Genomic DNA, 17089 nt, shown 5'->3' with positions numbered 1-17089 from the left:
AAGCCCAAACAAACTGCATCTCTGGAAGACATGCTTGTGAACCTTCCAAATGTCAGTGCCTGCCATGCAAATTTGAAATTTAATTTGAAATTTTCTCTGTCATCTCAGCTATGGGGTAGGGAGAGATGATTACCTTTAAAAGAGTAAAACTCCTCTGTACTTTTGTCACATGACAAAAAGAAGTAGGAAGTGAAAGGCGTACCTAGAAGAGACCATACATATGTGTCTCACACATAATGAGTCACTAAAACATGTGATTTTGGGATTTTAGAATTATAGACTAGATTAAGATGGGGTTCTGGTTTGTATAAATGATGCTGCTTGGATAAGGTATCTAACTCTGGTGAGAAAGGGGTCCTGCTAATAAATAATGTAGATCTTATGTAATAGAATTAATCCTGGACTAAGATGGATAGATCTCATGTTGGCAGAAAAAGTACAGCCCACCTCACAGACAATTCTTAGTCTCTCAAATGTCTGAATGTGATTGGCAGATCAATGAGAACAGAGAGTGACTTTGAAATGTCTGGATTTATTTTGCTTCAATGTTAGAATCTAAAGGCAACTACAATCCAATTTAAAGATCCAATGGAAGTTTATTGGCTCAGAAAATTCAAAATATATCTGAATTGCAAAGAAAAACAAAACAACAGCAAAACTACCACCACCAAAACTATCAGCAAAACCCAACCAGAAAAGACAAGGTTATATTGGGAGACCTCATGAAGATCTAGGGATAGATCAGAGCTCTTAAAAGGCAACAAATGTTCCTTTCTCTTTCTCTTCATTTGTATGTACATCGGGGTCCTTTTATTTCATATAGATTTCTTCATTCTTGGTTTTAGGAAAGATACAAGAATATAGCCTCCACTGAAACAGCCTTGCAGAAATCACAAAAAGACAAAAGAGAATCAAAAATGATGGCCAGAAAGACAACTCTATAGATGTTAACTTATTGTTCATCCTAAATGCTACTCTATATACAGGACATGATCTTAAGAACAAAGTATTTTCTTAGTCTTTGTTGCAGCACGAGTTCTAATAGGTCTTAATAATAAAAGTCTGGAGTCAGATATTGGGGAAAATGCTGAGAGATCAGAAAGATGAAGCCAACTAATCTATTCAATTTCCCAGCAGAAAAGAGACTGAGTTCCTGTTTCCTCCTGCCTTGTCACTTCCTCTGTCCACCCAGCCATATCATTTCCTGGTTTTCTGTACAGATATCCAGGCCTCCATGGTTAGCTAGTGGCTAGTTCCGCCCTGTGATCTTTAGGCAAGATTTATTTGTACAAACAAGGTGTCACCATACTTTGTCACTTAAGATTTAGAAAGAGTATGAGGACATTTGATATATTTTTAAAGACAAGAAAATATATCAGGTGGTCTGTATTTCCTCCTTCATGACCTTGACATTGCCTTATAAGATAGATAAGAAGAGTAGAGAAAAAAATTACTGGGGCCCAGTTATTCTTGATTAGGTCACAGTTCCAGAAAGGCAAAGGAAGACTATGGTCACACCATTGAGACAACCATCATCTATGACTCCAAAGGATGTAGGGAGCATCCTTTGAAGCAGTCATACTGCTATTTTTAATTCTGGATTATTTTTAGTAGAGAGCTAAAGAGTCCCATTGAAAATCTGAGCTTAAAAAAAATATCTAGTACAATGCTCAACAGATGCGTCTGCCCTGCTTAGGCAGTAGCAGCTCTCTCACAAGTTAGGGTTTGTAACACTCAGCAGTCTCTGAAAGGATAGAAGAAAAAAGTTAACTTTGTTTTTGTGTTGCAACAATAACAATAATTCTCAGAGCACAGCAGAATCAGCAATAAATGTTATTGCTTTTAAATAAAAACAGCTAGTATGCATTGACAGCATGCATTCACAGATACTCCTCCGAAAGTTATGTGCACAGGTCATCTTCATGTCTTACAAAATAATGAGAAAACACTTTGCAAAGAAAGTATGTATTTTATATATTCTTAGGGCCTGCAAAAACCGTATCTATTAAATCAAGATACATCTGTTAAAAGTTAGCCCGCTTTTTACAAACAGAATTTTGTTTGATGAGGGGTAACAACACCTGAAGTCTCAACAATATGGATGCGTAAACAAGGCCTAAACGGGGATCACACCAATAGATATACTAATATAAAGGAGGAATATTTCATGGGGCCCCAACATTAAACAAAGTACTACAGACAACAGAATGCTGAAAACAATAGAAATAGTCTTCTCCAATTAGTTATCCAATCCTGAGTAGTCAACCCTCAATGTATACATGTAGGTGATAATATATGGAAAAGAAGACTATATTCATGTATTTAAAAATATAAATGTATACATTTTTGTTTATATTTATATACATGTGTATATATATATATATATATATATGGGAAAATTCATGAATTTAAGAAAGAACTGAGAGAGAGGTACATAAGAAGGGTTAGGAGGAAAAAACAGGGAAAAGATGTATTTTTTTTATTTTTAACTTCAGAAAAATTTTAAAATAAAAATATCTACTCCACTAAATTGACACAATGTTTAAATACTGAAAGAATTCTTTAAAATCCAGCAATGAAAAGATAGAGATTCCAAATCAAGATCTCAGTTAGCCACAAATTCTGTTACTAAACATTGTCAAAGTGAGGAATAAAGCCACCCCCTGCTCCTTTCAGTACCCTGGAGATTTTGTATGTCATGGTGATAATTGAGTGCTTGCAAACCAAACATATTCACCAAGTTCAACGTGTGCTATCCTTCACAAATGGAATACTTCATAGCTAATAGTCTACCAGAGAGAGAGAGAGAGAGACTAAGTTAATTACATCCTAGGAGACAACACTTTCTGTCATGACTTTCTGATGTTTGTGTTAGTTCATCCAATTGAGGAAGGGAGTCTGACTGTTGGAACTCCTTACAGACTTAAGAGCTTAATTTAGCAATATTTGTGCTGCACCTATAAAGTCACATTCTCTGAATGACTGAAACATAAACGTTTCAGTTAAATTTGAATGTGATTTGCCTGTAGCTCTTAAGATACATTTTTCTCCTTCCTGAATTAATAAAGCTTATGAAATTGAAATCGAAACATATGGTGCCTACTGTGGGAACATTCTATTTAAATTATTAAGAATTCTGCAATCTGATTGCACTTTAATAGATACATGAAAAGCACCTCTCACATTATAAACATGCAACTGGCTAGATTGAATATTTTCCCATGCTTTGCTGATTTTTCCAATACCTTCAGGAGTTAGAATAAATGTTTTATGTTTAATCAAAAGGCATGATGCATGTTGCTTGCTGTCTATTAAGAACCTTTTAAACTATTTCAGAAGTGTCAAGGGAAGTGACAAGCTGTATGCCACCATAACCAGTTGCCCAGCCCTGATGCTTCATTCTAGCGCCATTTCATGTCCATGGGTTGGTTTTTTTATATTTATTTATTTATTATGTATACAATATTCTGTCTGTGTGTGTGCCTGCAGGCCAGAAGAGGACACCAGACCCCATTATAGATAGTTGTGAGCCACCATGTGGTTGCTGGGAATTGAACTCAGGACCTTTGGAAGAGCAGGCAATGCTCTTAACTTCTGAGTCATCTCTTCAGCCCCCATGGGTTTTATTAATTGATTTATTACATAATTATCTCTGAAATTTGAAGATTAACACACACATGGAAAATGAAAGCATGTAAACTCTTTAAAAAAAATCTCCGGAGGCATAATTTGAAAATACTCATTACCATCTATAAACTTGTTCTCAATGTTTTGATGTTGAAATTCTACCTCTTTAAATTTATCCTAGAGAAACAAATAAATAATCAAAGTAATTTATGGTTGTCACAGTAGTACCACCATGGCTAGCAATGGCCTAGCCTGTGATTTATAAAGTAGCAGTATTTTTGAATTAAGTTTGTCCCTTGTCCTTACCTGCCACCATCTGCAATTGCACAAGCCTCATTCCAGAGATGTGGCCTTGAACCCTCTTCATTTATGAATAATCTTGGTCTGGTTGATGACAACCTATCTTCCTCTTATCATCCCGTCCCAACCCTCAACTATCTGCAACACTGTGTCTAGTTCTACTGTCTTTATCCACCTCCCATCCCCTCTCATTCCTTCCCCACCCCTCCCCACTGCCCATAGCTATTTCCACAACCATAGACCTAGTGCCAGAGTAGTCAAGTTTGTTACCTTTGAACCTATTTCATTATGAGCGAACTTTGGGAAAGTGAAGTGCCCCTCTGCTCTCCCATTCCTCCCACTACAAGAGCCATCTCAACACCTACACCCTCGGTAACACACCCATTATTTGGGTGCCTTCTTTCTGTGGCCCAGTTAAACAGATCATCCACCAACTTCACCTGGCATAGCTCTGTTCATGAGTCTACTCCAATGTCCTAGTCAAAGGAAGGCCAGATTATCACATCAGACAAACCAAAGAAAAAAGTCCACTTGCCCAGACCAAATAGTGAAGAGAAGAACAGCATAAATAGCATGACAGAATTTTTCCCACTAATCCTGTGTAATATTCCCTAATGAGAAATACCTAGATGAACTCCAGGATACAGAATTTAAAATAAAAATCATAAATGTTATCAAAGATTCAAGGAATTTAAAGAAAGCACCAATAAACACTGCATTGAACTCCAAGAAGTTAACAATAAATGCTGGAGTGATATCCAAGAAAATACAAATACACAACTGAATGAAATGACAAATATAATTCAAGATTTGAGAAACTGATTGGATCAAGAGATAGAAACATTGGAGAGAACACAACTGTAATACCCAAACCAGATAAAGACACAGCACAAATCCAAAACTGTAGACAAATATCCCTGATGAACATAGATTAAAAAATACTTCAATAAAATACTATCAAACAAAATACAATCATTATCAAGAAGATCATCTAGCATAATCAAGTTTGCTTCATCTCCAAAATGCAGTGTTGGTTCAATATATATATATATTGCTTATATATATATAAGCAATTATAATAAATTACATAAACGGAATAAAAACAAAAACACTCAATAGCCTCAAAAGGTACAGAAAAAGCCTTTGACAAAAATCTGACACACGTTTTCATGATAAAAGTCCTAGAGAGACCAGGGATGAGAAAGCATACATCAACATAAAAAAGAGGTATGTGACAAACCCACAGCCAGCACTATCCTAAATGGAGAAAATCTTGAAGTAAACTCATTCAAATCAAGCACAAGAGGGTCTTCCCACTCTCCCCACTTTTTCAGTATAGTGTTGGAAGCATTAGCTGAAACAACAAGGCAAGAAGAAAATTAAAGAGGTATGAAAAGAAAAAGAAATCAAGGTACAGATCCTACATTCTATATAAAATATCCCAAAGATTCCACCAGAAAACTTATAGAAACAATTAACAATTTTGGCAAAGTGGCAGGATATAAAATCAACTTAAAATTAAGTAGCCTTTCTATACAGTGACAACAGTCACACTGAGAAAGAGATCACAGGCACACCCCTGTTAATGACAGCATCAAAGACAATAAAACCTAACTAAGGAGAGGAAAGACGTTTGCAATGAAAACTTCAAATCTCTGAATCAAGACATTGAAAACAACACTAGAGAATGCAGACTGAATACTGAAGGGACTGCTATTCCAGATTTCAGGATATATTATAGAGCCATGATAACAAGAAAATATGATACTGGCACAAAAATATGCAGGCAGATCAATGGAATGGAATTAAGTAATAAGACCCAGACATGAGAAGTCATAGCTATAGAAGTCTGGTATCTGACAAAGGTTAAAAAAAATCTCTGTAGAAAAGACAGAATCTTCAACAAGTGGCATTGGGGAAATTGGAGATCCACATGCAGAATGAAATGAAATCAGATCAATATCTATCACTGGGAACAAACATTAAAACCAACAGGATCAAGGACGCCAATGTGAAACCTGGAACACTAAAATTTCTAGAAGAAAACATAGGTAGTACACTATAAGATAGAGATATGAGAGAAGACTCTCTAAGCAAGACTCCAGTTGCTCGGGAATTAAGACCAACTTAAAAGCTTCCTTATAGGGAGCAATCAGGTGAGTGAAGAAGAAACTCACAGAATAGGAGATGATCCTTACCAACCACACATAGGATATTTTGTTAATACCCAGAACTAACAAAGAATTCAATACAAAAAAAAATGTCAAAGAATTAAAATCACCCACATGAAAAACAGACTAGGGATCTGGAAATATCTAGGAAGTTCCTCAGCAAATGTTCATTATCCTTTGCAATTAGATGATGGTAATTAAAACAACTTTGAGAGTTCATCTTCCAAGTCAGAAGATCTATAAAATGACTGACAGCAAGTGCTGCAAGGTTGTAAAGAAAGAGAACTCTCAGTCACTGTTGGTGGGATTGCAGACTGGTGCAGCTACTCTGGAAATCAGCATGAATAACCATCGAAGAGCTAAAACTACATTTAGCATAGGAGCATTTTTGAGCAAATGCTTTTGTAATATGATTGAGCATCTCTTGGGTATATTCCCAAGAGTGGTATTGTTGGATCCTGAGGTAGGTTGACTCTCAATTTTCTGAGAAACCGCCACACCGATTAACTTGGGGGAGTGAGATGGTTGAGATGGAGGAAGGGCGGATATGGGAGCAAGGAAGAAGATATCTTAATTAAGGGAGCCATTTTGGGGTTGGCAAGAGGCTTGACTCTAGACGGGTTTCAGGTGTCCATGGGGATGTTCCCATCAAGGACCCTGGACAGTGGATGAGAGGGTGCCTGAACTGGCCTTGTCCTGTAGTCAGACTGATAACTATCTTGAAAATCACCATAGAACCTTCGTCAGGCAACAGATGGAGATAGAGACAGAGACCCACATCAGAATACTGGACTGAGCTCCCAAGGTCCAGTTGAAGAGCAGAAGGAGGGAGAATATGAGCACGAAAGTCAGGACCGCGAGGGTTTGGTCCACCCATTGGGACAGTGTGCCTGAGTTAATGGGAGCTCACCAAATCCAACTGGACTGGGACTGAACAAGAGCATGAAATCAAACTGGACCCTCTGAATGTGACTGACAATTGAAACAGACTGATAAGCCAATAATAATGGCACTGAGATTTGTCTCTACTGCTGTACTGAGTTTTTGGGGTCCTAGTCTGTTTGGATGCACACCTTCCTAAGCCTGGAGGGAGTAGGGAGAGCCTTGGACTTCCCACAAGGCAGGGTATCCTGCCCTCTCTTAGGACTGGATAGGACTGGGGGAGGGTGAGTTGGGGAGCGGGAGGGAAGTGGGAGAAGGGGAGGAAGTTGAAATTTTGAATTTATAAAGTAATAAAAAATTATTAGAAAAAAATAAATAAACAAGATGACTCAAAAAAACAAAAACAAAAGACTCCAGATAAACATATCACAAAGATACTTGCACGCATTAATCTTTATTATAGAACTATTCACAATGATTGACTTGTAGTAAAAACCTAAGTCCACCAACAAAGGAGTGATTAAATAAACTGTGAAAGCATATAATATATATATATATATATTAGTTTATTTCAGCTGTAAAGAAAAATGGAGTTATGTCATTTGCAGGAAGATAGATCCAGATGGTGCAAATCAAAATAAAGAAAATAAGTGAGTCTCAAGAAGATAAATATCACTGGTTTTCTCTCATTTGTGGGCCATGGATTTTGTAGATATATAAAATCATCTAGTTACAGATGGTATCAAAGTAGAAGCCATGCATTCTGGGAAACAAAGGAATTAATGGGATTTAGAAGTGGGTAGGAGAAAAAGTAGGGTAGGGAGTCTAAATGTGCTCAAAGTGCATGTTTTTTAAATAATTAATAAGTATCATATCTAGAATTTTTATAGTTAGTGCTGGAAATGACACTTTCAGCTCTAATTTGGTTCAGAACAAATTTGCCTATCATGCTACCCAGCATACTTTCTGTTATGTCTACAAATAGTATCTCAGAACTAAATAGGTAGAGAGGCATTGATTTTCACCTACCACACAATTAAATTTACTTACCTAACCTTAGTTTTACAGATTGTCTATGCTCTGTTATCAAGACCATTTTTGGTCACATTGCTTAAAATTTACAGATAGATAGATAGATAGATAGATAGATAGATAGATAGATAGATAAGATAATAGATAGGTAGATGGATGATAGATAGATAGATTGATTGATTGATTGATTGATTGATGATATATAGATAAAGATTCCTCTTTACTCATACTTTTAAATTTACCCCAAATAAAACATACATTTTCCTAGTTTTGTTCATTTCCAACTTCTTAAAATTCCCTAGTCCATAGGATTATATCCACCCACTTATTCTGAGTCTTGCTTTTCCGTGCATCTACATCATCCCTCAGTCTAATCTCTGTTTATGCTAAAGTATAGACTACGGAAGACAATATGGTGCCTCATTTCTTCCTAACTCTGAGTTTTAAGGCATGTCTTCTCACTTTCTAAAAAAAAGCAATGCCTACATAATAATGCAGATAATATCATAACAAAACTCAAACTTGTGTGTATAAATTCTGCTATTCAGTCACCAAGAGTTCAAGACCAAAAATAAGATGTAAGAGAGAAGAATGGGCAAGCAAATTCTTACATCTGCTTAATTACAGCCCCTCATAAGATTTGGTTTGGCCAAATGCATCAATGCAGCAGTGACTTTTATGCCACTTGGACAGGACAACTCTTTTTCTATTTGGAAAAGCCAAAGGAAAAGCAGAGTACCATCAATCCCTTTGACTTGGTTCTTTTCTCTTTTGTTTTTAGCTTATTAGATTGCATGTATTTCTAAAGCCATTGACATAAAACTGGATTAAAAACACAGAAACATCAGATAAAGGCAGGTTGGGGACAGGTGAATATTTTATGTCAAGCTATTAAACTTGATGTTGCTTATGCAGACAGAGGACTCTCGTGACAAGTATTTCATGTAGGAGACTAACTTTATTAGATTTGTTTTTGAGAGAGTAACCTGATACTATTGATAAAGCAGTGACTTATATGCCACCATAGTAACAATAAAGCAATCCACGAACAAAGGTATTAGACCTGGGAAGAAAAGATTTGAGATGAAAATGAGAGATGCAATTTTGTCTTTCAAAGAAAGCATGTTGATTCCTTGATTGCAAGGAATGCTGTCTTTATATGTTGTACACAACTAGCTTTTAAACAATCTTTTTTAAAACAAACTCTAATTAAGACTTTTAAGGCTGTATATCATTTGTGTATTCTGTTTTGCATGGAAAAGCAGATGAAAACCACAGCTAGCTACATTCTAGTGCCAAAATAGAAAGTGAACACTGCAGATTGTTCCCCTGGCCATAAACTTCCCATCTGTAAATTTGAAATAACTGACTAAGGCGAGCAAAATTTTTGACTTAAAAAATGATTTTTCTTACAAAAGCCATATCAGTGCACCAAAAGGATTCACTCAAGAACAGAGGGACAAGTTCCCAGTTCCGGCAAAACTGAATGATGAGTTGCTAACAGGCAAGTGTTGCTGGGGCTTTTCTAAAATGAAGTATTTAGAGTACTTGTCGATTCCACCAAAAGCAGTTGATCACAGCATAGGCTGACAAATCACACTGTATTTTTAATATTAACTTTCAGCCATCCCATACTCATATGCTACAAAAAGTTAAAAGTCTGTGGATGCTCAGAACAAGTTAGCTACCCGGATTTCCCAGCCTTGAAGACTATCCCCCGGGCCCTTGATTCACTCTTGTGATGTGTGGAGAAGATGTGTTGATTTCTTGATAATCCCCTTTCTATGTAAGTAAAAAAGTAATTAAAAAGTGGTGCTGGAAAAATGGTTCAGCATTTAAGAGGACTGGCTATTCCAAAAAAAACCCTGATTTGAGCCTCAGCACCCACGTGGAAGTTCAAAAACCATCCATAAATCCAATTCGAGGAGATTCATTACCTTCTTCTGTGCACATAAGTGGTGCACAAACTTATATGCAGACAAAATATCTGTGCACGTGTGTATGTGTGTGTGTGTGTGTGTGTGTGTGTGTGTGTGTGTGTGTTTTATATTTTTGGACTATAAATCTGGAGAGAAAAAGCTACTTGCAATGGAATATTCAGTTATATGATGCCCTCATGCAAAATCCTATCTTAAATAACAAGGCATCAATACAAACTAACCACGTAGCATGGATAGATTCTAAAGAAGACCCACACTTTGCCTAAACAAACAGACCAAAATGAGCCATCTCTGAACTCTAACCGGAAGTATAGACCTTCTCAGGCAAACCTATGGCTTCTACCACATACTCTTGAGACAGTCATAACCAGTACCTGAGAATGTCCAATGAAACAAAATACTTCAAGTTATAAATTTAAAATACACTTACAAAAATTGTCTTAAAAATTGTGAAATTCCTATAGGAAAATAAGTCAGTAGGCCTGGAAATTAAAAAATAAAGTCCAAGTTTGTATATGTCAGAAAATTAGAGAAGACATAGTCCTACTTAAATGTTTAATAATGAGTGAAGGTGGCACATTGAGTCACATATATAACATACATACATACATACATACATACATACATGCTTGCATATATAAAAAGAACAGTAAGAACTACTCTGGGTCTTAACTGGGACTATAGACGTACTTGCCTTGGTGACATATTTATTTAAAGAAGAGATTTAAAGCACTTGATGCCCAGCAAAACAACAAATGTCTACAGTAGAGTAAACTTTACAAGGAAGCAATGACTTGAATCATACCACATCCAGGCAGTAGCAACAGGACTTTCCTCCTTGTAATTTCTTTGAATGAAGTCTATAGGCTTCAGACGAGAGTCAAGGCAACAGTTGAAAGATAGCTGGTATGATGTATGTGCCTATCTCCTTCCCTCTTCATTTCCCCCCAACGTCAAGTGAAGTCAATCTTCTATAAGTCTCTAATGGATCCATCATGGCAGTGGTTGGTTCTGAAAAAAACCAATGTTGGGAGGCATCCTACGTGGTTTCCTCCTGCTCACTTCATTTAGAACACTTTATTTTGAGCTTTGTTCTGTTTTCTGATCACAGAGATGAATTTATGCTTGTGCATAGAATACAAATTTCTGAAGCTGTACTTATGTCCAGTGCTGACAGCTAAGTTTTATGGATAAGTGGGTTGTACTCAAGCAGTCACAGAGAAAATAAACTCCTTCAATTGACTTAATTCTACCATTTTGGAAAATTTATTGTAGCGATGACCTACTATGCTGTGCTTTTAAAACCTTAGATTAAAAAAAAAAACCTATTGCTAGTACCATACTTCATACTAGTAAAGGAAATATCTCAATGAATTTTATGAGAACTCTATATCATTAAAAATGCCAGACACAAAAGAAATATCAAAGGTGGACCTGGCAAAACAGAACTTTTGTAGTCTATATTTTTACTCCAAAACTATGTTATGTCTATTTCTTAAAAAACACAACTCATGCAACTAGGCAGGAGACCTCATGCCCACCTTCTCTTCCAATAAATTTCAAACCTTGAGGACAAAGTAAGGTCAAATAGAATCAGGCTTTTCTTAGATCTATTGTTCCCTGGGGCTCCATCAGTGTTTGGACTTCCATTTGCATAGGCAGAAGAACACAGAGTGAAGTCCTTAACACAATCTTACTCACACAATATATTAACAAAAAGAGGGAACAATAAGTTAATCAACTCTTAGATTCAATGTCTCAGATGAAGCATCATTATACATAGTGAGTATGTTTGTCCTTTGCTCCAAGATGGCTTCACCACTTGGATTTTAAACAGGGGAACAGAATAAGAGTTTACATTCATGATCTCTTCCCACAACTCTGATAAAAAGAAAACAGGAAAACATACACCCATAATTTTTAAAAAGATGTTGCTTTGTGTGTGTGTGTGTGTGTGTGTGTGTGTGTGTGTGTGTGTTTATGTGTGTGTGTGAGAGAGAGAGAGACAGAGACAGAGACAGAGAAATATAGTCAATCTTGGCCTTGACCTTTCAGTGTTCGAAGATGACCTTGAATTTCTGATCCTCTACCCTCCACCTTCCAACGGCTGAGATTATAGGCATCCACTACCATACCCAGTTTATACAGTGCTGGGGATAAAACATGGGGCTTTGCATGTGCTTAGGAAATCATTCTACCAACTGAGCTACATCTTTAGTTTCTCAAATTTTAAGACAAAAATATTCTTCCTGGAGAGTCAAGAAATACAAGTGAGAAGGAAATAGAACATTCTGGTACATAATAAATTTTCAACAAATGGTAGCTATCTTCTTGTCCTTCTTGGTCTGTCATCAATACCATGGATAAATATTATATAAGATGGTACAGAGTGGTTAAAAACAAAATGAATGAAAAAGAGAAATAGGCAAATGTGAAGGAAAACTTTAGAATTCTGAGAACAGAGGACAGAAATAGTCCTTAATTAGAAAAGTTTCAGAACTTTATCTCATAGATAAATATAGATCAGTGTCATTCATTGTCCTCTTAGTGATTCAGAAAGACAATCACCATATAGATGGGATTTTTCCTTTATGGACAGTACACAGAATTCTACAAAGTGTGTAAAGATCTATTTCGTCCCTGTAAATGGACCTCTCCCTGGGTCTGTTTCTTATTTCATTCTTGGTTGTGTAGAACACATTTAAGTGCAAGACTCCCAGCATGCTGACTCTTTAGAAAGAAGGATCTCTGCAGGGACTGTGGATGATGAGAAATAGGACCTGAACACTTTTGATCTCTCAACACTACTCTCTCCATTTAAAGTCGTGAACACACGGTGCCCATTTTTCCTATACTATTTTCACATCCATATCCACTAGCATGAACAACAGAACAAAACACTTCAAGGAAGCTCTGTTCCAAGGCTTTGAGGAAACTCAAAGTATAACAGTGTTCAAAATCAACTTGGCCTTCTCAGAGTTCATTCACAGTGCTTAATATTTTTGCACATTTTTTCTTAGATTTTTAAGCTTTTATTTTTGAGACTTTCACATATGCATATACTGTAATATAATCATACCTACCTTTTTTTTCTCTCCTCCAACTCTGTCCATAATCCTAAAACATGTTCCTATCAACTTAATCTCTTCTTTATTGTTTTTAATAACTCACTATGACCAGTTAGAGTTGCCCATATATATATATATATATGGGTATATATATATATATATATATATATATATATATATATATATATATATATATATATACACGGGTGTATATATATACACGGGTGTGGAGCCACCCACTGGAGGGACCATGGGGAACTTACCAGTAGCTAGTCCCTCTCTGGTGTGCTCAGGTAGATTTTTTTTTATACAGCCTAAGGCCACATGCCCATTGGTAGGACCACACATAGTGGACTGGGCCCTCCTATATCAAATGCCAATTAAGATGCCTCCCAGATGTGGCCACAGGCCAATCTGAACTATATAATTATTCAGGTGAAGTTCCCCCTTCCCAGTTTTGTGTCAATTCCACAGCTGAAGCTAACAATGGCAATAACAATATCAGGTTCTATCCTAGGGCCTGTGACTTTCTCAGCCATGGATTTTTGCCCAGGAGTAACAGGTATGTAATTCCCTCCTGGGAAACAGACCTCATTTCTACCCAGAAAGCAGTGAGTTGTCCATAACAGCTGTGCGACTACTGCACCAGTGGGCATGTATTTCCTGATAGACTGGTATTGTAGTAAGTAGGGCCCAGTAATACGTAAAAATATCAGTACCTTTTCTCTAACAGTAGCTGGTGCAACACCTTCCTTTTGTACCATGAAAGCCAGCCAGCAGCGAAAAAGTGTCCTTGTTGGTTTAAGGTTAATTCTTCTATGTCCTACAAAGTCTGATGTGTCGTCATCAAGAGTGTCTTACCCTGTACTTAAAGGTGGGTAACCAAGGGCCAGAACAATACCCCATGTTGTTTGAAAGACCTCCAGGACCTCCAGGACCTCCAGGACCTCCTTGACAAATAACTCATTGAGATGTATCCCACACCTTGCACTGTGTTTTTTATTTGATAACCCGCATATTCTCAAGAGTCATTGTCCACCCATTCAAGGTAATTCCCTGTGAACATTTTAAGGTATATTTTTGAAAAGGGCTTACTAACTAGTGGGTTCCATACAGCTTTTTCATAATCCTTAGTTTTAGCTAACCTACCTACTGCTTCCTTCTCTAGGCCCTGCCTCCAGGTCCACTTTAATCCTTAAACCTTCAGTATACTCCCTCTTCCGTCACATTAAGAGTGTTCTGTTATTCATCTTCTCTTTTATTTCACCAGGGTGTGTGACAATAGACTTCAATATTACTTTCCATAGCTCTTTCCTCAGTGTTAGCTCTCTCCTTACCCCAATTTCTCCCATACTCACTTGTATTCCCTACTTAAGCCTCTCCATTCTCTGTACCCTACACCTCTTTGTTTCATCTGTAATCTACTATTCCCTCTCCTTTGATGTGCCCCACTTCAAAGGTTCCCTTTCAGTTGTATACCAATATAAACATGGAAAACGAAAGACTTGAAGCATTTATCAAAGAAAACAGAAGAATTTTGTCCCTCTAGGCCTGAGTTACTTCACTTCATATCTTTTTTTCCCAGTTCAATCCAATTATCTGCAAATTTCACATTTCTTTACAGCTGAGTAGTATTAAATTATATATGTACTAAGTTTTTGTGATCCATTTATCTGTTGATCTTATCCCTTTATTTATGTTGATTTCATCAATTCTAATATTTCAAAAATGTGTTTGCATAACTGACTTTTGAGTTGCTGGTTTCTTCTTTTGTGCGAGCATCAGATCAGCCCTCTATTTTACTCCATCATGTACATTTGCATAGAGTAATGAGAGCTGAACTCATAGAGGCCATAACTGTAATATACATTACATGGGTAAATTGCAGTGTGCGCTATGAGTTTGCTCAAGATGGACTCAGAGAGTGAGGAAGTCCTTGCTTGACTCCTCTACAACTACACGTCCTGGAGGAGAACCTGTCACCATAGTCTTGTCAATAGCTAGCTCTGTTAGCACAGATGAAAAATACACTCCCCATAAGTTTCCAGACTGCAAAATTATAAATAAAAGTAGCGCTTAGTTCAAGTCCAGCATTTGGGGATAATTTCTTACAGAAGAAATAACTGAAACACACACCCACACATAACTATAATTTTATACTAAAATGTACATTATTGACTGGATACAAAATTAAAAACTGAAAGTCTGATAAAAATGGAATCTTTACTAAACATCAAGATAGTTGAGGAATGTATATTCACTGTAATTATCTGGGAAGATTATTAAATTACCATTCTCATCTACCTGAAATGTGTAAATATAGTCCTATAATTCTGACTCTGTGGTCAAAATTGCTTATATATTCAAAATTTTCACATACAGTTTATAGACTGTGGTTCTTGATTCCTTTCATTTAATTATATCTTTTCCCTTATCACTAGAGCAACTCAAAATTTGTGCAGAAACAACGTGATGTGAGACACAAAGACCCCTTTCTTGTGCCTTATTCATCTGTTCAGAGATAAAAGTCATCAGGGTTATTAAAAGGGTTTGTGTGTGCTTTACCTCTAGAGAGTTGCACTGGGACATAAAGGCTTCATTATCATAAACTCCCAGAACGCACATACAGAGTGAAATTTAGCACACTTTTAACTCACATGAGCAATTGTTAAGTTTTCAGTATTATTGTATTTCTGCACTGGAGACGAAATGGCATTCTATCCCTCTAGCCTCGCGCCTAGATACTCTACACAGCAAACCCTGCTTTGATCATTAAAATAAATGCATATACCAAATCATTGACTATCTAGCTGCAGTCATGCTCATCTGCTGGGGAGGCATGGTGCCACACAGGGGTACCTAGCCAGGACTTTGGAGGCATAGCAATCAACTAGAGATGGGATCTGACATAAACCATGCTGATTGCAACAACTGCTCTGCCCAGTTTGACTTTCTGTTTAGCTCTGGGCAATGGAAAACATTATGGCTGTCATATGTGACTGTAATCAATTACAAAGGCTTAGTGTTTGGGTCAGCACAATAGAAGTTGTATCTAAAGTTTGCAAATCTGCTGCTATGCAATGTCAACTTTCTTATTTGTGATCAGTCCTACCTTGACATAGACAGCTGGATTACAAAGGCTTTTTTCCATGACTAAAATGAAACTGCAGTATACTAGCCCACAAATGCTTCTATTTATTTTCTTGAGTTTATTTCTAACTAAATTTTCTGCAGAATCTCTGCCAACACGTTTCACATCTCTCCTCTCTGTATTCTGTGCCACTTCCCCCTCTAGTCCCTTGGGTCAGCTGGTTTATAGTCAATCATTTTCCTCCATCAACCCTGACTTAAACACCCAGACATTTGAGGGTTCCCTCAGTGTGAATGCATCCCAAAACAAATTTACTATCTTCAATTCACCATTTCCCATTTCAGTGATAGGGGATATGATCCACCAAGAGCTCATAAATCTAGTCCCTCACTTTGAACCTCAATAAACCCTCAAATCCCACCATGCTTGAGTTCTTCGGGCGTCCTGAAATTAGCCCTTCCTTAAAATCTCTTTACCATAACTGTGAATCCAATGCTTATCACATCTCCTGCCAACTATTGAAAAAAAGTTCTTTGGACATTAGGCCATTTAAAATAATAACTATTAGCAATTATTCTGTGTCATATTTTTGACACTTCCCAGATTTATATAGTTTAGTTCATTTAATAATTCAAAAGGGGCTTTCATAATCTCCTATCTTCAAGATGAAAACATAAGAGGAAGAATATTGTGCTGGTTTAACAATGTTTCAACTAAGTATGGCAGAATCAGAGTGCAAATGCAGGATATCTGACCTTTAGTTCACGCTCCAAGGCACTCTACTCTGATTGTGACTTCCATCCATTTAAGGTGGCTGCCAACCACTGACAGACATAAAACCCCCTTATCAGGAGCAGGTTGTAAGCCCTACCTTTTACCCTCACTTGCTTTGTGCAGTACTACTGAGGATACTCCCAGTCTTTAACAACAACAAAGAAAGCCACCACCACTGCGTATTCTATCTCTACACCTTCACTT

Source organism: Myodes glareolus, chromosome 6, assembly GCF_982192425.1.
Source record: "Myodes glareolus chromosome 6, mMyoGla1.1, whole genome shotgun sequence".
NCBI classification, from domain to species: Eukaryota; Metazoa; Chordata; class Mammalia; order Rodentia; family Cricetidae; genus Myodes; species Myodes glareolus.
This window is presented reverse-complemented; position numbering follows the sequence as displayed.